Source organism: Lepidochelys olivacea (assembly GCF_965140295.1).
Source record: "Lepidochelys olivacea isolate rLepOli2 genome assembly, chromosome: 1".
In the NCBI taxonomy this organism is placed as follows: domain Eukaryota; kingdom Metazoa; phylum Chordata; order Testudines; family Cheloniidae; genus Lepidochelys; species Lepidochelys olivacea.
In genome coordinates, this window is record NC_140411.1 from 92,385,180 (window position 1) to 92,408,596 (window position 23,417).

Genomic DNA, 23,417 nt, shown 5'->3' on the forward strand with positions numbered 1-23,417 from the left:
GCATTAACCCCCTGTATGGACAGTCTCATTCAGAACTAAATTGGCCTTAATTTAGTTTGAGGGTCCATACAGGGAGTTTATACAGTTTAACTAATTCACTTGAAATGCTCACCTTTAGTTAATGAGGATTATTTTCCCTGACAATGCCTGTGTTCCTCAAGTTCACAAATATACCAGTGCACAATGCACATGCACAAAATCAGATTTTGCACGTACCCATAGCCTAGCTATATGTGCACACAGACCTCCACTTGTGCTCTCATATCTGGGTATTTGCATATCTAAGCTGGGCATGTGCAAAACAAATAGATGCATGTAATTATCAACTGACTCATAAGTATTCCTACTGAGAAAAATATTGTCTGCATATAACTTTGAACTTGCAGAAGAGTGATAAATTTCCAGCAGGGATAGTTGTGAGTGTCTGTGAGATTCTGCAGGGAAATAAGTGTCATTCCTGAACTTGAAGTATACTGCATGGTGTGTTGATTTGGCAGATTACTATCCAACTCCTGCATTGCAGGGGAGCTTCCATCTGCATTAAATGCAATAGGCTATGCATTTCACTGGTGTAAATGTATAAACCTGGGTGTCTTTTTTGTATTTTCAGAGAGAATCATTAAAGGAGAAGATCCAATCCAGTGATGACAAAAGTGGCTTTGAGCAAGAAACTCCCCACTCTTTTGAGGATTCATAACTAAGAAACAAGTTATTCCTGTTCATTCAGATGGAATAAGGCATCCTTCCCCATTACAGCACTGGGGAGAAACATACTGAAGAACTTGATAGGATATGTTGCGTTTGGTGGAGACTTGCTAGACAAAATAACTATGGGACATCTGATTGTGTTGAAACTTGATTAGTCTGAGATTCATATAAGGATATGACACTAGTCAAATAACAAGTAGTTTTAAAACATTTTTCCAGACACTAATTACACACACTTGTCACCAGTGATTAAAGTAAAGGAAGATAGATGGGCGGAGAGGGGGACCCGAAGATAAAGCTGACTGATTTTGATTGTTTTCACAGGTCCTGATGTTGTTTGATCATGCAATTTTGCATAGACATGTGGTGAGAGGATGGAGCAAGAGGAAAAGAACGGGGAGAAGAGAAACATGCAAATAAAAAGCGTCCCCAGGCATGTCCATAGCCGACAAACGAGAGAGAGTGTTTGTGTGTGCTTGTGCACGCTCTCTCACCACCCCAAAATTACAGGCCTACATAACTACTGAAAAGAATGGCATCACTTTATTTCACCCTGTTGAATCAGGAGCAGTTTAGCACAGCAACTTCAGAACAGTTTGATTTATTCTTTAGTCTCTTCTCCATCTCTGCTCAGTCAAGTTCCTCATATTTCCTTTTTCATTAACTCAACTTATGCAACCTTGCCCTTATGTCTTTGTGACTCTCCACAGTTGGGGGTGGGAACTTATGTTTATTATTGTTTTATAACTTCCCTTTGGTTACCGGTTCCTACTATCTCTGTTAAGGAAGCTATAAAATAATAAAGGGCAACATCTTTTGGAAGGAAGAGGAAATAGGGAGTTTTTCTCCTCGCAAAACACCATGCAGAAGCAAGGCAGGATTACAAGATGCTGACCTGAAATAATTAAGAAAAAGCTTAGCAGAAAAAATTAGATGCATTCTTTTACTTATGAATAAGTAAATATGTAAGAATCATCTTTGGTTCTACAGTTTCACCAGGAAGACAGGCTAGTAACTTCTTCATTAATTTAATACTTGCCTAGGGACTTCCATGTAAACAAAATATTAGGATCCTGAGAAAAGCTTGGTAAAACAGCTGCTGCTGCTGATAGTAAAAAACTGGAGATAATGATGGAAAACAAGGAGCTGAAGTTAACAAATGTTATCACCCATGAAACAAACAATGTTCCTGTAAGTTTGGGAAAATCTCATTATGTGTTTAAATTTCTGCATAGCAAGCAATCCAACATCATGAAAAGCAATTGCATTTGTCACATTATTCACAATGCAGCGAAGCATGCATGTAAACATCTGTCCTATGATGTGAATACACTAGTTATTAAGGTTTTTAATGAATTTTCATCTTCAGCAAAAAAAATCCAGAAGGCATATACCATATTTTGAGTGGATTTGTGTGATAATAAAATATGCAGCTCTTTCGTATTTTGTTTCTAGAAGATCACATTTTCCCCCAGTTCACCATACTATTGTTTCTAAAATATGCTTCTTTCCCATCTCAAGCAAAGTTTGTTGTACTTGAAACATTATCCTACACTTTAATGCAAACTGCAGATGATATATCACTTTCTTTTTTAACCACAACCCCTCTTCATCACTGCCACCACCAGACCTAGCAAGTTATTAATTATTTATTATTTGTACTGCCGTCTCACATAGAGATTGCAGTCATGGATCCAGGTATTCTTGCACTGGGTTCTATGAAAACACATCAGAAAGAGATTGTGAGCTCTGTGGCACAATGACAATCTAAATAAACTAGTACTGTTTCAAGTGTAAAAAAAAAAGAGGGCTTTGAGCTCTACCAGAGGAATAATCTGACTCAATTTCTGTGACAAACCTGGTTTAAGCAAGCCTGGGTTTAATTTTTAGTGCCAGTACGGGACAGATCAGATAGTGAAACTACAAGGTTTCTGCCCTAAAGTACTGAGGGTGAAATTAGCTCCTGTGCAGAGGGTCAACACAGGGCTTGCACATCACTTGAGTTTTACTTTAGCCTTGTGCTGAAGTATGCAGGGATGATTTCACCCCCCACAATTTAATTAGACCACACACTGACAAAAGATGTAGGATAGGATGCAACAAATGGTGAATGAGCTGAGAAGTTTAGCTCACATCATTAAAGTGACATTTTGTGGTTTGGATCCAGCCTCATCTGCTCACTCAAACAATACATACTTACCACATATAGGCATTTGCATCAGCCAACTACCTGATTTGTGCAGACCTGCTGACCTTCCCAAACCTTAAATCCAGTACTGTTCTCTCAGTTCCATTGAAATCAAAAGTGTCATCCTGATTTAACACAGCAGAATATGGCCCATGGGCTATTGCCTCCTTCTGATTTCACTTTACTATCATTTTGTAATAAACTTGTCTCTTGTGTGTGTTTTTCTAGTACAGCAGACCAAAAGGTAAAAAGGTAAATCTCCAGTTAGATGGTAAAGGGTACCTTAGTTATTGGGATAGGTCATATTAATTTTTGGACTGAAGGTCAATATGGTTTATTAAAATAGCATAAAAGTATTGATAATTAGTTTGTTGGTGGTTGATGTTTTATTCCTAGAAGCCATTCAGTATATTGTCAAATAATATGAAACCATAAGACCCACATTGAACTGAATTATTAATTGCCTTCAGGATCTTGGTCCCATTTCCTCAGACTGTGCAATTGTTTCCTAATTATAGCAATTCCAGCTAATATTTAAGCTTACTACAAAATGAGAAAAGCCAGAAATAAACCCATCATTAATTTGGGTTTCCTGAATCCAACTAATATAAAATGAGATTTCTCTTATTGAACTCTCTATATGTGCAGACATTATATGAATTTTGAATGATTGCCCACAGTGATAACAATGTGGTTATAAAGATAATGCATACCCTAAAACAATGTCCCAATGACAACTTTATCAAGACCACTGATGTGATTTAAATAATTTAGATATATTATAAAGTATCTATGCAAATGTAACAACTTATTAAAAACCATAATGAGATACTCGTTGTATAATAGTGGACTGCAGATCCTTTGCAGCATATATTTGGAACTATACACATTTAAATCCACTGAGAAATCAACAGCCAAATCTACAGTTAGTTCTTAATTTTATTTTTTTTCCTGCCTAGGATTCATCTAACATTAATTTTTCATTTTTCCCTGCAAAGTGATGAAAAATTCCTGTCTCTTTGTTCACGGTCTTTCAACCCTTATTCAAACCTCTCCTTTTTGCAGCAGTCACATCTAGCTTATTTACAATGTTTGCATTCCAGGCTGTGCAGAGTCCAATGCTATATCACCTTACCTCATGTCTTTACTTCTCACATTGCTGAATTCCTAACATCAGTCTTCATTCCTTATATCCTGATTCAGCGTTATCACAAAGTTGATCAGTACTGTCTGTAGTTTTCCTTTTGAGGCATTTACACGAAACTTGCAATACTTTTCCTTCAAAGTTTGCAATGTGTTGAATTTTTATTAGATGTTAAGTTTTTTTTATGGAATTCTATTCTATTCATATGCTTATAATAGAATCATAGAATATCAGGGTTGAAAGGGACCTCAGGAGGTCATCTAGTCCAACCCCCTACTCAAAGCAGGACCAATCCCCAACTAAATCATCCCAGCCAGAGCTTTCTCATGCCTGACCTTAAAAACCTCTAAGGAAGGAGATTCCATCACCTCCCTAGGTGACCCCTTACAGTGTTTCACCACCCTCCTAGTGAAAAAGATTTTTCTAATATCCAACCTAAACCTCCCGCACTGCAACATGAGACCATTACTCCTTGTTCTGTCATCTGCTACCACTGAGGACAGTCTAGAGCGATCCTCTTTGGAACCCCCTTTCAGGTAGTTGAAAGCAGTTATCAAATCCCCCCTCACTCTTCTCTTCTGCAGACTCAACAATCCTGGTTCCCTTAGCCTCTCCTCATAAGTCATGTGCTCCAGACTCCTAATCATGTTTGTTGTCCTCCGTTGGATCCTTCCAATTTTTCCAAATCCTTCTTTGTGGGTCCCAAAACTGGACATAGAACTCCAGATGAGGCCTCACTACTGCCGAATAGAGGGGAATGATGACGTCCCTCGATCTGCTGGCAATGCCCCTACCTACACAGCCCCAAATGCCATTAGCCTTCATGGCAACAAGGGCACACTGTTGACTCATGTTCAGCTTCTCATCCACTATAACCCCTAGGTCCTTTTCTGCAGAACTGCTGCCTAGCCATTCGGTTCCTAGTTTGTAACAGTGCATGGGATTCTTTCATCCTAAGTGCAGGACTATGCACTTGTCCTTGTTAAACATCATCAAATTTCTTTTGGCCCAATCCTCTCATTTTTCTAGGTCCCTCTGTATCCTATCCCTTACCTACAGCGTATCTACCTCTCCTCCCAGTTTAGTGTCATCCGCAATCTATGCCATCCTCCAGATCATTAATGAAGATATTGAACAAAATTGGCCCCAGGACCGACCCTTGGGGCACTCCACTTGATACTGGCTGCCAACTAGACATGGAGCCATTGATCACTACCCGTTGAGCCCGACAATCTAGCCAGCTTTCTATCCACCTTATATTCCATTCATCCAGCCCATACTTCTTTAGCTTGCTGGCAAGAATACTGTGGGAGACTGTATCACAATCTTTGCTAAAGTCAAGGAATAACATGTCCACTGCTTTGCCCTCATCCACAGAGCCAGTTATCTCATCATAGAAGGCAATTAGGTTAGTCAGGCATGACTTGCCCTTGGTGAATGCTGACTATTCCTGATCACTTTCCTCTCCTCTAAGTGCTTCAGAATTGATTCCTTGAGGACCTGCTCCATGATTTTTCCAGGGACTGAGGGGAGGCTGACTGGCCTGTAGTTCCCTGGATCCTCCTTCTTCCCTTTTTTAAAGATGGGCACTACATTAGCCTTTTTCCAGTCATCCGGGACCTCCCCTGATTGCCATGAGTTTTCAAAGATAATGACCAATGGCTCTGCAATCACATCCATCAACTCCTTTAGCACCCTCGGATGCAGTGCATCCGGCCACATGGACTTGTGCTCGTCCAGCTTTTCTCAGTAGTCCCGAACCACTTCTTTCTCCACAGAGAGCTGGTCACCTCCTCCCCATGCTGTGCTGCCCAGTGCAGTATTCTGGGAGCTGACCTTGTTCGTGAAGACAGAAGCAAAAAAGGCATTGAGTACATTAGCTTTTTCCACATCCTCTATACTTGGTTGCCTCCCTCAATAGTGAGGAGCTCACACTTTCCTTGACTTTCTTCTTGTTGTTAACATACCTGAAGAAACCCTTCTTCTTACTCTTAACATCTCTTGTTAGCTGCAACTCCAAGTGTGATTTGGCCTTCCTGATTTCACTCCTGCAAGCCCGAGCAATATTTTTATACTCCTCCCTGGTCATTTGTCCAGTCTTCCACTTCTTGTAAGTTTCTTTTTTGTGTTCAAGATCAGCAAGGATTTCACTGTGAAGCCAAGCTGGTCGCCTGCCATATTTGCTATTCTTTCTACATATTGGGATGGTTTGTTTCTGCAACCTCAATAAGGATTCTTTAAAATACAGCCAGCTCTCCTGGACTCCATTCCCCCTCATGTTATTCTCCCAGGAGATCCTGCCCATCAGTTCCCTGAGGGAGTCAAAGTCTGCTTTTCTTAAGTCCAGGGTCCGTATTCTGCTGCTCTCCTTTCTTACTTGTGTCAGGATCCAGAACTCGACCATCTCATGGTTACTGCCTCCCAGGTTCCCATCCACTTTTGCTTTCCCTACTAATTCTTCCCGGTTTGTGAGCAGCAGGTCAAGAAGAGCTCTGCCCCTCATTGGTTCCTCCAGCACTTATACCAGGAAATTGTCCCCTACACTTTCCAAAAACTTCCTGGATTGCCTGTGCACTGCTCCCAGCAGATATTAGGTGATTGAAGTCTCCCATGAAAACCAGGGGCTGTGATCTAGTGTTAGGGAGTTATTCCTTCACCTACATACTTCCCTGGTCCTTCTCGCATGAACAGAGAGCAACAATACCCGAAGTCCAAAGGTGCAAACAATTCAATGTTTAATGGGGTGAACTTCCAGCAAGCATGATTCCAGTTTCCTTCCTTAGTGTCCCCCTTCCCATCTCTGACATCACAGAGGCTTACCTGTGTCCTTGTTCCCATTTCCCCCTTTAGCTAAACATGATTCCAATTTCCCCACCCCATTCCCTGTTCCCATTTCCCCCTCACACACACACCCACTTCCTGATTGACTGCAGACTACATAGTAAAACTTGAGTTCTGCTTAGCTATACCTTAACCAATCATTTTCCTGAAATTTAACTAACCAATCCTAACATATTGTAACATGCTTATGTAACCAATTATATCCCACTACCTTAATTAGTTTACACCCAGCATAATTAATTATACAGTAGACAGGAACAATCACAGAACCAGACAGATTATACAGACAAACAATAGCAAAATGGGATCTATAATGACAAAACGAGTCATCTATAACGGGGCCGGACGAGTTGCATCCGAGAGTGCTGAAGGAATTGGCGGCTGTGATTGCACAGCCATTGGCCATTATCTTTGAAAACTCATGGCGAACGGGGGAAGTCCCGGATGACTGGAAAAAGGCTAATGTAGTGCCAATCTTTAAAAAAGGGAAGAAGGAGGATCCTGGGAACTACAGGCCAGTCAGCCTCAACTCAGTCCCTGGAAAAATCATGGAGCAGGTCCTCAAAGAATCAATCCTGAAGCACTTGCATGAGAGGAAAGTGATCAGGAACAGTCAGCATGGATTCACCAAAGGAAGATCATGCCTGACTAATCTAATCGCCTTTTATGATGAGATTACTGGTTCTGTGGATGAAGGGAAAGCAGTGGATGTATTGTTTCTTGACTTTAGCAAAGCTTTTGACACGGTCTCCCACAGTATTCTTGTCAGCAAGTTAAGGAAGTATGGGCTGGATGAATGCACTATAAGGTGGGTAGAAAGCTGGCTAGATTGTCAGGCTCAACAGGTAGTGATCAATGGCTCCATGTCTAGTTGGCAGCCGGTGTCAAGTGGAGTGCCCCAGGGGTCGGTCCTGGGGCTGGTTTTGTTCAATATCTTCATAAATGATCTGGAAGATGGTGTAGATTGCACTCTCAGCAAATTTGTGGATGATACTAAACTGGGAGGAGTGGTAGATACGCTGGAGGGGAGGGATAGGATACAGAAGGACCTAGACAAATTGGAGGATTGGGCCAAAAGAAATCTGATGAGGTTCAATAAGAATAAGTGCAGGGTCCTGCACTTAGGACGGAAGAATCCAATGCACCGCTACAGACTAGGGGCCGGATGGCTAGGCAGCAGTTCTGCGGAAAAGGACCTAGGGGTGACAGTGGATGAGAAGCTGGATATGAGTCAGCAGTGTGCCCTTGTTGCCAAGAAGGCCAATGGCATTTTGGGATGTATAAGTAGGGGTATAGCGAGCAGATCGAGGGACGTGATCGTTCCCCTCTATTCGACATTGGTGCGGCCTCATCTGGAGTACTGTGTCCAGTTTTGGGCCCCACACTACAAGAAGGATGTGGATAAATTGGAGAGAGTCCAGCGAAGGGCAACAAAAATGATTAGGGGTCTAGAACACATGAGTTATGAGGAGAGGCTGAGGGAGCTGGGATTGATTAGTCTGCAGAAGAGAAGAATGAGGGGGGATTTGATAGCTGCTTTCAACTACCTGAAAGGGGATTCCAAAGAGGATGGCTCTAGACTGTTCTCAATGGTAGCAGATGACAGAACGAGGAGTAATGGTCTCAAGTTGCAGGGGGGGAGGTTTAGATTGGATATTAGGAAAAACTTTTTCACTATGAGGGTGGTGAAACACTGGAATGCGTTACCTAGGGAGGTGGTAGAATCTCCTTCCTTAGAAGTTTTTAAGGTCAGGCTTGACAAAGCCTTGGCTGGGATGATTTAGCTGGGAATTGGTCCTGCTTCGAGCAGGGGGTTGGACTAGATGACCTTCTGGGGTCCCTTCCAACCCTGATATTCTATGATTCTATGAAAACAATACAGAAGTGAGGGTTTCACATCCCAGCTATCGATAAGTGAGTTCTTGCCAGACAGGATGCTATCAAACTTTTAAAAGTTTCCTTTTACATTTTCTAGGCACTTCCCTTTCTCTGGAGGCAATAGGCATTATCGGGACAGGACTGTATTCCTAACAGCCCAATAGCACCTTATTTCAATGTGACTAGTTTGGAATGTCAGGATGTGACGGGTTGCTTCCCAGCTTATGGCTGCCTCTGTTGCTTAGCCAAAGGCCTTAGCCTAAGAACAGAGCCTCAGACTGTCACAATAAGAGAAGGACCTTATACTGGCAGACAGTGATTTTGATTCTTTCTTTTATACCTCTATAACTAGCCAAGTGATAAGAATACACCTAAATTCTTAGAGTATAGGCCTTTATAGACAGGCCTGAATATCTATATCCTAACATCTAGTAACTTCTGTTAGTTGCCAGAAGAAAGCTTCATTCACCTCAACCCCTGGTCTGGTGGTCTATAGCAGACTCCCACCACGACTTCACCCTTGTTGCTCACACTTCTAAACTTAATCCAGAGACTCCCAGGTTTTTCTGCAGTTTCATACTGGAGCTGTCAGGGTTCCCTCCTCACTCTGAACTCAAGGGTACAGATGTGGGAACCCGTATGAAAGATCCCCTATGCTTATTTCTATCAGCTTAGGTTAAAACTTCCCCAAGGCACAAATCTCTATTTGTCGTAGGACTGAGGTATGCTGCCACCACCAAGTGATTCAGGGAAAGGACCACTTGGAGTTCCTTGTCCCACAAAATATCCCCCCAAGCTTACACCCCCTTTCCTGGGGAGGCTTGAAAAATAAACAAGGTGAGCACAAACCAGACCCTTGGGTTTATAGGACATTAAAAACCTAATCAGAGTCTTAAAAAAACAGAACTTTATTACAAAGAAAAAAAAAAGTAAAAGAAGCACCTTTGTAAAGTCAGGATGGAAGGTAATTTTACAGGACAATCAGATTAAAAAGACAGAGGATTTCCCTGTAGGCAAAACTTAAAAGTTACAAAAAAATGGGATAAACCTCCCTCTAGCACAGGGAAAATTCACAAGCTTAAACAAAAGATAAACAATGCACTTCCTTACTTTCCTTACAATTTTTGTAAACTAGATGCTTAGTTCAAGTAGTACTTTGGGAGATGTATTTTCCCGGTCCTGATTCCTCCCTGACCCAGAGAGAACCAACAAAGAGAACAAAGCAAAAACCTTCCCTCACAGATGTGAAAGTAACTTCTCCCCTTATTGGTCATTTTGGTCAGGTGCCAACCAGGTTAGCTGAGCTTCTTAACCCTTTAGAGGTAAGGAGGGATTTTATGATACCCTTAGCTGTATGTTTATGACAGGAGCTCTGAGCAGTCATACTGCTTTCTTTCATACAGTGCAACTCCCACACCTTTTCTGCCCTTCCTGTCCTTCCTGAACCATTTATATCCATCTATGACAGTGCTCCAGTCATTTGAGTTATCCCATCAAGTCTCTGTTATTCAAATCACATCATAATTCCTTGACTGTGCCAGGAATTCCAGTTCTCCCTGCTTGTTTCCCAGGCTTCTTGCATTTGTGTATAGGCACTTAGTCTAACTCACTGATTGTCCTGCTTTCTCAATATGAGGCAGGAGTCCTCCTCTCTTGTGCTCTCCTGCTCGTGTTTCCTCCTGGTATCCCACTTCCCCACTTACCTCATGGCTTTGGTCTCCTTCCTCCTTCCTTTATGCTACCCTCCTCATCCTAGAATCTGAGCACCTTCCAGGAGTGCATTAAACAACGTGACTGGCATGTGTGGATCTGTTTCTCCCTAGGGGAGAAATATGCGCATTTTAATAAATATGTATTAATATTTTGTCTGCTGCGGTATGCAATTGTTGGACGCAACAATTTTATTGTTGAAATGGAAAATATTAAGATCTGACGTGGTTTTTGGATACTGTGGGAGTTCATTCTAGAGTCACTTGGTAGCTTGCTTGATTTGTTTGTATCCTTATTAGAATTTTAGAATAGCACTCAGGTTCCAATCTGGATCCTCTCTTGCTAATATTTCTTTCAAGAGTTATCCGTATAGGAAGGCTTAGATTTATTCTGTTCAACTATGTTAAAGCAGAAGACAAGATGGAATCATAAAAAGTTCTGCCCTGAAGAGCTCAGTATGTAGGACGTCAGCCTCACAAACATTTATTCATGTGGGTAGTCCTATTGAATATTGCTGGGTGAATAATTGATTTTTTTTTGCTTCACTGGCAATTCCAAAGAGATACAGATATACCAATTTGAGTCAAATCAAAACTGATCTTTAGGGGAGTACCGTCAGCAATTTCAAGAAGTCAACAAAATATCAATTTTCGGTTTGATGAAACATTTATTTTGACCTGAAACGAAATGCTTTGTCTCATTTCTGGGCATCTTTTTTATTAAAGCAAATAAGTGAAGGGCTAGATTCACAAAGGACGAGGAAGAGGAGCAACCCCTCCCTTGATGCCCCAGTCATTGGGCACTAGCCTTGAGGCTCAACTTAAAATTCCTACACTGGGGCAAGTCTTCCCCCTGGAGCTTCACCATAAGGCTATAGGGTATTCTAGGTGTACAGCTTTTACTATCTCTCTTGTTGGAGCTTTTCCACTTCATATAAAATACCTGAATACTCATTTGGCCAGAGGAAACTCATGTGAAAGACTCCATAGTTCCGTGGTTAGGGCACTCATTTGGAAGAAGAAAGACCTAAGTTCAAATCACTGCTCTGGCATGGAGATTCCCAACATGTGTCATCCACATCCCAAGTGATTACCCTAATTCAGCAAATAAACTATTTCTTCTATTGAGTTATGTGTAATTACTGATATTAACCTGAGGGGGATGGAGGGGTCCACCTATCTTCCTGACATGGTATCCCTGGAGGTATACTGCATTTTTTTGCAGGACATCAAGAAACCAGACCGTGATGATTGGGAGAATGGGTTGACTTGAACCTCGAAAAGAATGTGAACGAGTCACTCCTTGATCTGCACAAGCTGGCAACTGACAAGAATGAATCTCATTTGTGTGACTTCATTGAAACGAGCTGTTATGGAAGGATTGTCAAGGATCATCCAGCCCTCTGACGACTGTCCCATGCTACTTAGCCATGTGGACACTAATGATACTGTAAGGTATGACCCTGAGCATATCATAAGTTACTGCAGGGCTTTGAGAGCAATGGTGAAGGAGTTGGGGGATGCAGGTGGTGTTCTCTTTCATCCTTCCAGTCAAGGGTAGGATCCCAGGCAGAGACAGTTGTATCCTGGAGATGAATGCCTAGCTGCAAGGATGTTGTCACCAGGAGGGCGTTGACTTCCTTGACAATGGGATGCTGTTCTGGGAAGAAGGACTGCTAAACAGAGATGGGAACCACCTATTGAGGAAGGGAAAGAGCATATTTGGATAAAACTGGCTAACATAGTGAGAGGGCTTTAAACTAGGTCCAATGGGGACAAAATCCTACAGGTAAGTCCAAAACATGGAGAACTAGAAGAAAGGTTGGAGTCTGGGGGGAGCATGGGCTGTTATAGGAGGGATAAGGAAGATACTAGAGTGACCACGGGGAGAAATCAAATTAGTATCTTAAGTAACTGTATACTAATGTGAGAAGTATGGGGATAAGCAGGAAGAACTTGAAATGCTAGTGGGATAATACATATAACTGGAATATTGGCATAGAAGGTAAAGCTTGCTCAGAAAGGACTGGCAGGGAAAAAGGGAGGTGATATTGCCTTATATATTAAAAATGTATACACTTGGACTGAGGTTAAGATGGAAATGGAAGACAGACATTTTGAAAGTCTCTAGGTAAGGATAAAAGGGGTAAAAATAAGGCTGATGTCATGGTAGGACTCTACTACAGACCACCTAACCAGGAAGAAGAGGTGGATGAAACTTTTTTTAAACAACTAACAAAATCATTCAAATCACAGGACTTGGTGGTGGGGGGGGACTTCAACTACCCAGACATCTGTTGGAAAAACAACACAGCAGAGCACAGATTATCCAACAAGTTCTTGGAATGTATTGAAGATACTTTTTTTTTTATTTCAGAAGGTGGAGAAAGCTACTGGAGAAGAGGCTGTTCTAGATTTGATTTTGACAATTAGCGAGGAACTGGCTGAGAATTTGAAAGTGGAAGGCAGCTTGGGTGAAAGTGATCATGAAATGGAAGAGTTCATGATTCTAAGGAATGTAGGAAGGAAAACAGCACAATAAAGATAATAGATTTCAAGAAGGCAGACTTTAGCAAACTCAGGGAGCTGGTAGGTAAGATCCCAAGGGGAAGCAAGAGGAAAAACAGGTCAAGAGAGTTGGCAGTTTTTCAAAGAGACATTTTTAAGGGCACAAGAGCAAACTATCCTACTGCATAGGAAAACGAGGAAGTATGGCAAGGGACCACCTCTCTTAATCAGGAGATCTTCAATAATCTGAAACTCAAAAAAGAGTCCTACAAAAAGTGGTAACTATGTCAAATTACAAAGGATGAATATAAACAAATAACATAAGTATGTAGGGACAAAATTAGAAAAGCCAAGGCACAAAATTAGATTAAACTAGCTAGACATAAAGGGCACAAAGGAAACATTCTACAAATACATTAGAAGCTAGAAGAAGAGCAAGGATAGGGTAGGCCCATTACTCAAAGAGGTGGAACAACAATAGCAGAAAATGTGGAAATGGCAGAAGTGCTAAATTACTTCGTTTCAATTTTCACCAAAAAGGTTAGTAGTGATTGGAAATCTAACATTGCAGTGAAAAGGAGGTAAGCTAAAATAGGGAAAGAACAAGTTACATATTACTTAGAAAAGTTAGATATCTTCAGGCTACCGGGGGCTGATTAAATGCATCCAAGCATACTCAAGGAGCTGACTGAGGAGGTTATCTTTGAAAAGTCATGGAAAACAGGAGAGATTCCAGAGGCCTGGAAAATGGCAAATATATATAAAAAAAAATCTATGAAAAGGGAAATAAGGTCAACCTGGGGAATTACAGACCAGTCAGCTTAACTTCAGTACCTGGAAAGATAATTGAGCAAATAATTAAGCAACCAATTTTCAAACACCTAGAACATAAGATGATAAGAACAGTCGGCGTTGATTTGTCAAGAACAAATCTGTCAAACCAACCTAATAGCTTTCTTTGACCGGCTAACAAGCCCTGTGGTTACGTGGGAAGCAGTAGATGTAGTATAGCTTGATATTAGTAAGGCTTTTGAAACTGTCTAGCATGACCTTCTCATAAACTAACTAGGGAAATACAACCTAGATGGCGCTACCATAAGGTGGGTGCATAACTAGTTGGAAAACCGTTCCTAGAGAGTACTTATCAGTGGTTCAGAGTGAAGCTGGAAGGGCATATCAAGTTAGGTCCCACAGGGATCAGTTCCAGGTCCAGTTCTGTTCAATATTCTCAACAGTGATTTAGATAATGACATAAAGAGTACACTTATACATTTTGCAGACAATATCAAGCTGGGATGGGTTTCAAGTGCTTTGGAGGACACGAGTATAATTGAAAATGATCTGGACAAACTGGAGAAATGGTCTGAAGTAAATAGGGTGAAATTCAATATGGACAAATACAAAATATTCCACGTAGGGCTTATCTTTACTACTCTCCCATCAACATAATTACTCCTTCTCAAGGAGAGGTGGCAGCTATGCCTTCTGCTGACATAGTGCGGTGGAAGCACTGCTTTAAGTCAATGTAAATTACACCACTCAGAGGGATGGGGTTTTTCATAACCCTGAGAGCCATAAGTTGCATCGAGTTATGCAGTAGTGTACACAAGACTTTAGGAAGGAACAATCAGTTACACAAGTACACAATGGGAAATGTCTGCCTAGGAAGGAAGATTACAGAAAAGGATCGGGAGTCATAGTGGATCACAAGCTAAATAAGAGTCAACAGTGTAACACTGTTGAAAAAAGAAGCAAATATCATTCTGGGATGTATTAGCATCGGTATTGTAAGCAAGACACGAGAAGTAATTCTTTCTCTCTACTCTGAGCTGATAAGGCCTCAACAATTGTGTCCAGTTCTAGGTGCCACATTTCAGGAAAGATGTGGACAAATTGGAGAAAGTCCAGAGAAGAGCAAAAAAAAATATTAAAGGTGTAAAAAACATGACCTATGAGGGAAGATAGAAAAATTGGGTTTATTTGGTTTAGAGAAGAGACGACTGAGAGGGACATGATAACAGTTTTCAAGTACATAAAAGATTGTTTGAAGGAGGAGGAAAAAATATTCTCCTTAACCACTGAAGATAGGACAAGAAGCAAGGGAGTTAAATTGCAGCAAGGGTGGTTTAGGTTGGACATTAGAAAAAACTTTCTGTCAGTAGGGTTAAGCAATAGAATAAATTGCCCAGGAAGATTGCAGAATCTCCTTCATTGGAGATTTTTAAGAGCAGGTTAGACCATCACACTTCACGGATGGTCTAGAATACTTCGTCCTGCCATGAGTGCAGGAGACTGGACTAGGTACCTCTCGAGGTCCCTTCCAGTCCTACAATTCTATGTGGATGTAGAGTTACTCATACTCACATACGTGCAGGATGTGTGCCAGGTCATGTTCCCAAATATGTCTCTCTTGCATCTCAAAGCTGACTGAATTGGCTTCCTGAAGATTCCCCATGTATAGGCTAATGTTCAGGTGCTATAAAATCTATGTCTGTGTGCAACCCCATCACAACATTTCTACTCCCTCTCCAGCATGTGGATTAGGTGTGATGTATGCTCCAGCAATCCCCTGCTGGTGCAACAGCCACTAGGGCAATGGAATTAGCTGGTACAAATCAGAGCAGCATATACAATTCTGTAACAGGGATATAATTCACCATTACATTATATGGGATAGTCCAGAAAAAAATATGTAGAAAAAGATTGAATATTTTATTCTATTGAACTTTTCAATAACAGACTTTTGAACTATAGGGCTCTCCTCTTGAATCCTCTTTGTGTCTCCTGAGCAGAATTTTCTACAAACAAGAAGTTCCTAAAAGTCACTTCTAATCTCAGAGAGCTGTCAGAAGCTACTCAGGCTTTGAAGTGCATGACCCCATCTTGCTCTCACTGAAGTCCTGGGGAGTTTTGTCATTGATGTCAAATGGAGATGGCTAAGGTCCTTACACAGGGATTCCTCATGCTATTATGAAGCAGCCGCCTAATAAATAGTATTTAATATGCATAGCATAAAACATTTGTAGATTTGAAGATCAAAGCTACAAAAATGAGAGGCTCCTACCGATGCAAGTATAGCATAAGTCTTTGCACAAGAAAAATCGTAGCAGTAATGGTTTTATTGTAGGAACAGAAATACCAGTAGAGTACACTTTGCTCACTAAGTTAAGAAGTCGCACATTAACTGCAAGAAAAAGTATTCCCTCCATCCCCCAAAACTCTCTAGCATGATATTCTACTTGACAAGGAAGTGAATGAAATAAAGGAATTACACTAGCTCTGCTCACTGAAGCATAATATTTTGAAAGATTCATGTGGAAGTTAAACTGTACATGAACAATTAAGGAAGAAAGTGTGCAGATGTGCCGGAGCTTTAGACTTTTCTCTCTCATAGCTTTTCAGATCAGTCAGAAAATTGTCTCTATTTCTTGCAGTGAGTACATTACCCTGTAACAGCAATTGCTTACTGAAGGTTTTGGTGGTTGACATTGTTTAATAGAGCTCAGAACCATTGTTATAGGCTGCATGCCAGTCCAATGGTGACAAAAACGGTGTTACTAAGGGACCAGATATTAAATAAAGACTCATGGGGCTCTGAGCTGTGCAGACCGAGTGAGAATGGAGTCTTTGATCTCCTGAGAAAGGATGGAGGGAACATTGCTGTTAATGTGCATCCTCCACTTCTGAACTACATCAGATGTTTCTGGTAGCAGTTGCAGAAAAGTAAGTGCAAAAAGTAGTATCTCTCACTGAGGGAATTGCTTGGTGGTGGCACAGAAACAAAACATTTGAGTAGTAATTTACAATTAATTGCTTCTATTGTAACTTTTATAAACAAATTTTGACCCTTTTCTATATATCAAAGTTAAGCCTTTCACTTCTATGTATTTCTTAAGTTCTAGCCACTGTAGTATCTAAATGTCAATTGTCAAACATTTATATGACAATATTTATTGTCTGTGATGGAGGGTTTCCCTGTCTGGGTTTCCTACATTCATTTCAGTTTATTACATCATAAGGAAGAAAAAAATACATGAAATAAGGGAAAAGCATCCAGCTGGAGCTGATATTGGTATACATTTCTTTGTATGGTAGAATACTCTGATATATCATCATATGCTTTTTCAATGCAGCCATCAATGTGTCAGAAGCACCATTATAGAAATCAAAAAGTACCTCAACAATATAAAAGTATCTCAGTGGTAAGAGAAAGGGAAGAGGAATTACAGCTACTGAATTGCATCTGTAGATAATAAAAGTGTAAGATTAAAACACATCTGAGAACTCTGACTCATTTTTAAAGAACAAGGACCATGATTTGTTCAGTCTCATGCCTACAATTGTACCTGTAATTACCATAATTTCTCAAACGCCACTTCAAAATGCAGCCCATTTAGACATTTAATACATACATTTGCGTATACAATTGTAGGAACTGCATGAAAAGATGTAGGTGCACAACTGCGCATATTTTGTATTAAGACATCAGGCCTTGTTTTAAAATGTGACCCTTACTCAATTTTGTGAGGAAATAGTTTCTGTTTGTGCCTATGACTAATATTCAGAATCTCAAGTTAACTTCCCTTTAAGAGCTAGGGGAGGAGTTTAGGAAAACCATTTGCAAAACATAGAAAAAATGCTTCAGTTTTAACTGCAGATTCTGCAGTAGAAGGCTGTTCCTAACTTATTTGAATGTTAAATTATTTTAAAAAAGAATACACATTTTAGGAGTATCCATGTATAACGTGCTGCTTGAGGTGCACCATGCATCCCCAGCCAAGGATTGGCCTTTAGAGTCTAATACAAGTAGTTGGCAGGAGTTATTCCTTTAGCTCAAGTGGTAGAAGCTCATGCTATTAGCACTAGATGGCCTAGCTTCAATCCCTGGTGGTGTCCAAGGGTAACAGTGTTATAGTTCTTACCAAGTGCCTCCATCCAGACACTCACCAGGACTGCAATTGGCTATTAGGCAGGATGGGTAAGGAATGGTGTCCCTAGCCTCTGCTTGTAAGAGGGTGGAGCTGGATGGCAGGAGAGAGATCACTTGATCACTACCTGTTAGGTTCACTCCCTCTGGGGCACCTGGCATTGGCCACTGTCGGTAGACAGGGCACTGGGCTGGTTGGACATTTGGTTTGACCCAGTATGACCATTCTTATGTTCTTAATCCAAGCCTCTGCTGCTCTGGATTTGCTGTGTTGTAAGCCTAAACAGAGGCCATACATTGCCCCAATATTTGGGTCCCTAAGCATACTCTTAAGGAGCAGACCTTCTGAAAGCTGAAATCCTCTGACCAATTGCCTAACCCCTCTTGGTGCAACAGGGGCTCCTCAGATTCCATTCTATTGAATCATTCCCCCCTCCCATTACCGCACCCCAAAGATATGAAAGTGCTGATTTACAGTTTAACTATCTCAGTGGCATGAAGCAGTTACCACACTCACTCACTTTGCACAGAGTCTAACACATTTATGCTCTTTTTTAAAATAATGTAAAGTGTAGGGAAAGTACAGAGCATATAGAACATACATTACAGACATATTCCTGCCTCAAAAATCCTAAGAACCCCAGGATATTGTTTGGACTGGGGTCAGAGTCCCTTTGGTTGTTTGGTTCTTCTTTTTCAGTGCATGGCTCATGGGCTTTCATATGGTGGGATGCTTCTCCCTCAGACTGGAGGAAAATGGCCCCAGCACAGAACAAATGCCTGCCAGGTAACTGTTGCTAAGGTGACTTCCCCCCTGCTAAACCATTCCTTATGGGGAGAGACCAGTCTTTTGTCTATAGCAATTAGATTTCTAACGATAGAGAGCTGTTGACTTAGGTAGTCTATTGGCAGCCCTGTATCTCTGCATGTAGGGACTTCAGTCCAACATGGCAATAAAAACAAGCAGTAGAAAAGGCAAAAGACTGTCTATTCAAAATGGAATTTGCAGCCTGACACAGACACATACAGTTCCTAAATGGTTCCTAAATTGTGATTCCCAAATCATAATAGGAAGTCATTACACATGCACTCTATAATTATGAAACGTAATATGATGCAGATAGCTGAGGGACACTTGCATTTGACTTCAGAGGAACTTGTAGGTTCTCAACACAACTTGGGACTTGGCCCATGATATTTTGCCTCTTATGAGGCTGAGAGAGAGGAGAAATCTCACTGTGCAGAATGGCAGTGGCTGGAGACATGCATTTGTAATGTTGGAAGTGTGACAGGGAGAATGGTGAGAGGCTCACCTTGCTGTATCTCCTTTCAGCACAGATTGAATGCAGCCCCTTCTGAAGCTTTTAGCCTGCCACCAAATAGGTAATTTTTTGCATATGTATCATGGGGAAGCTGGCCTCCTTTGTCCTCTAACTCTATCATACCTGTTAAATCCGTATTAGAGCCATGTATATTTTAGCAGAGTTATTGTCTTTGTTACTATTATTTCTCTTATTTTCGGTTTTTTACTTTGCCACCAATCAAAATAATACCAAGTGCCTTACGTGTAAAGTAGGTAGCAATAGGTCCTTAGTGGTCTTCATTGACACTGATTGGGGTAGGGATTTTATTCACTGATTACCATCAATTCAGCCCACACATTTTTGTTGGGTGGTAGGAGGTAGAAGAAAGAGTCAGTGTTTTGAGTGTCACACTTATGGTGGAAATACTTTTGTGAAGAGGACTGTTTTGCCACATTTCCTAAGGATGATCAGCGTGCAGATTGGCCTGATATCCTCTGGAAATCCATTCCATAGCTACATTCCCAGGAATGAGAATATATATCACAAAGCCCAGGATTAATCATGTGAGAACTGGGGCCAAAGCATTGTCTCAGAGGAGCACAGCTGTCACACTGGTTCATTATCAAAATAACTCTTTAACGTAGTTAATACTTGATCCATTATTTGCTTTGAAAATTAAGACTCAAACTTTCTGGCCTCAGAATCTGCCTGGGAATGAGTGGAAAGACTTGAGCACATCAGGTCTATGCTCAAGGGGACTTCAGCCACGGAGAAAACAGGGAGCTGCCCTCTGTACCAACTGGAGCCTGTGCAATATCTTCTCACTCAGTTTAAGATACTGTACTTCACTGTAATCCATCCTGGAGCTGACAAATGCATTGGCCACTATGGCCAGGACCTCATCCTAGAGGAAACAATGAAGTGCCCTGCCCTAGCAAGCTGTAGGTGAAGGCAGGCATTTTTAGATATCAGTGTTGCCAGGTTAGGTGAGGGGTCAAACGGGATCCTGACTCTTTGAGACACTTTGATGAACGGGGGCTGGATGCCTTCCATGGAAGGTGGAGACTATATCTCTTCTAGTTCTTCAAAGCATTTACCCTTTCTGACCTACTTTACTCTCATCCTGCCTTGGTTCATCTTGAGCCCGCTGCTTTCCATCGAAGACCTGATTTCCTGTAGGGATTCTGACATTTTAGTATTGGTGGTTTCATCAGTTGGGAATGAAGTATGTATGGTGGAATGTAATCAGCCTACAGAGCTCGCAGTATGTCATTCTCTCTCCCAGTGGTTCCATTCAGATATTGAAGTGAAGAAGGGATATTTCGGAGCCCTGTGTGAGTTCTTTTGAAGAAGAAGAGCAGTTACTTAGCATCACTCTAAAATTGGAGCTACCGACTCCTGCTATGTAATGTGCTTGTGTTGGCAGTACCTTGTGGAGAACTGTATCAAAGGCAAGAATTACAGCAATATGAGCGTGGAAATCTTGCCTGTGTCTATGGTCACCCTTTAATGCCACTACAGCTGTCTGTGCTGTGCCTTGATCTGAGCTTTGATTGTTAGGCATTCAGAATGTGAGCTGATGTCACCTGTTGTTGCAACTTGATGGTTACTACTTTCACAAGGATTTGGATTGCAGTAGCAACTACAGCCCCTAGCCAGATCAGGGATCAGTCATGATAGGTGCTGTATACACATATAGTCAAAGACAGGCCCTATTACAAAAACTAATAACCTAACTATATAAAAGGTAGGAGAAAGCCAGTATTAGCCCTGTATTACAGATGGGGAGCTGACAAACAAAGATTACATGACTTGCCCAAGATCACACAGGATGTCTGCAGCAAAGCTGAGATTTAAATCCAGATTTCCTGAGTCCAGGTCCACCGCCATAACCACAAGAACATCCTTGAACATCCTTTCTCTGCTATTCATATTTCTTCATCACACAATTTTAATAAATGAGTAATATTATTACTCATTTGTTACAATTCTATTAATACTATATTTTACAAGTTATAATAACCTTAACATATATTAAATTGTATGTATAAGTAGAAAATAAATTTTCTTATTGGGGGGAATTATTTGCCTTGCTCACATAAATAGTCCCTTTAATTACAAGACTATTCTTGCGAATACAGAATTTGAATTGTAGTGTAAGATTTTTAAACACTGGCAATGTATTCTTCAGCCTCTGATTGCCTGTAAAATAAACCCAAACCCCTACACATTTCTTGTTTTTTCCTCCCTCGCACCTGCTACTAGATATTGAAGCTGTGCATTATCATGCTCAGAAGTAGTTACTGTAAATCTGTCATACCCTGCTTGCTACAGACAGAATAAGATTATCTACTTTTCTATCCAACTCTTATGCCTGATACAATCAGCTGTATTTTTACATACAGTGTAGGAACACCATGTGCATGCTGCATCTTGATACCTTGCTCTTGACCAGATAATAAAGATGTGCCTTTGCTGTTTTACCACTTCTTGGGTAACAAGCGTTACTCTGTGTTTTGTTTCCTTTTTGCTTATTTCCTCTTGAATGTGATCCCTTGTGCTACTACTCTGCCATGAAATTGCCTTTACTCAAAACAACAGCAAACTGCGTGCTCATGTTCCATACATTCTGATACTCCATGAGCTCTCAGTGCTGTTTCACAGGCACCTGCTTTAATATTTCTACTTTATATTTTTCTTTCCTTTGGTGTAGAAGGATTTGTATTTTTGGAACATAAGTGTCAATAGATGTGATTGACGGTAACGAAATGTGCTACTACTATGAGTTTACCATCATAAAGAAGAAATTACCTACGGAATAGATGGGACATGCAATGTTATGCAGGTTGTCCACCTGCAGCTATGACTGTTTTGAAAATAGAAAAGGAGTACTTGTGGCACCTTAGAGACTAACCAATTTATTTGAGCATAAGCTTTCATGAGCTACAGCTCACTTCATCGGATGCATACTGTGGAAAGTGTAGAAGATCTTTTTATACACACAAAGCATGAAAAAATACCTCCCCCCACCCCACTCCCCTGCTGGTAATAGCTTATCTAAGGTGATCACTCTCCTTAAAATGTGTATGATAATCAAGATGGGCCATTTCCAGCACAAATCCAGGTTTTCTCTCCCCCACCTCCCCCCCTCCCCACACACAAACCCACTCTCCTGTTGGTAATAGCTTATCTAAAGTGATCACTCTCCTTACAATGTGTATGATAATCAAGGTGGGCCATTTCCAGCACAAATCCAGGGTTTAACAAGAACGTCTGGTGGGGGGGGGGGGGGTAGGAAAAAAACAAGGGGAAGTAGGTTACCTTGCATAATGACTTAGCCACTCCCAGTCTCTATTCAAGCCTAAGTTAATTGTATCCAATTTGCAAATGAATTCTAATTCAGCAGTTTCTCTCTCGAGTCTGGATTTGAAGTTTTTTTGTTGTAATATCGCAACTTTCATGTCTGTAATCACGTGACCAGAGAGATTGAAGTGTTCTCCGACTGGTTTATGAATGTTATAATTCTTGACATCTGATTTGTGCCATTGTCTACAGCCAAGCTCTGCGATACAACCGCATTTGCTCCAACCCCTCAGACAGTGACAAACACCTACAAGATCTCTGTCAAGCATTCTTACAACTACAATACCCACCTGCGGAAGTGAAGAAACAGATTGATAGAGCCAGAAGAGTTCCCAGAAGTCACCTGCTACAGGAATGGCCTAACAAAGAAAATAACAGAACGTCACCTTCAGCCCCCAACTAAAACCCCTCCAACGCATTATTAAGGATCTACAACCTATCCTGAAGGTTGACCCAACACTCTCACAAATCTTGGGAGACAGGCCAACAGACAGCCCCCCAACCTGAAGCAAATACTCACCAGCAACCACATACCACACAACAGAAACACTAACCCAGGAACCTATCCTTGCAACAAAGCCCGTTGCCAACTGTGCCCACATATCTATTCAGGGGACACCATCACAGGGCCTAATAACATCAGCCACACTATCAGAGGCTCGTTCACCTGCACATCCACCAATGTGATATATGCCATCGTGTGCCAGCAATGCCCCTCTGCCATGTACATTTGTCAAACTGGACAGTCTCTACGTAAAAGAATAAATGGACACAAATCAGATGTCAAGAATTATAACATTCATAAACCAGTCGGAGAACACTTCAATCTCTCTGGTCACGCGATTAC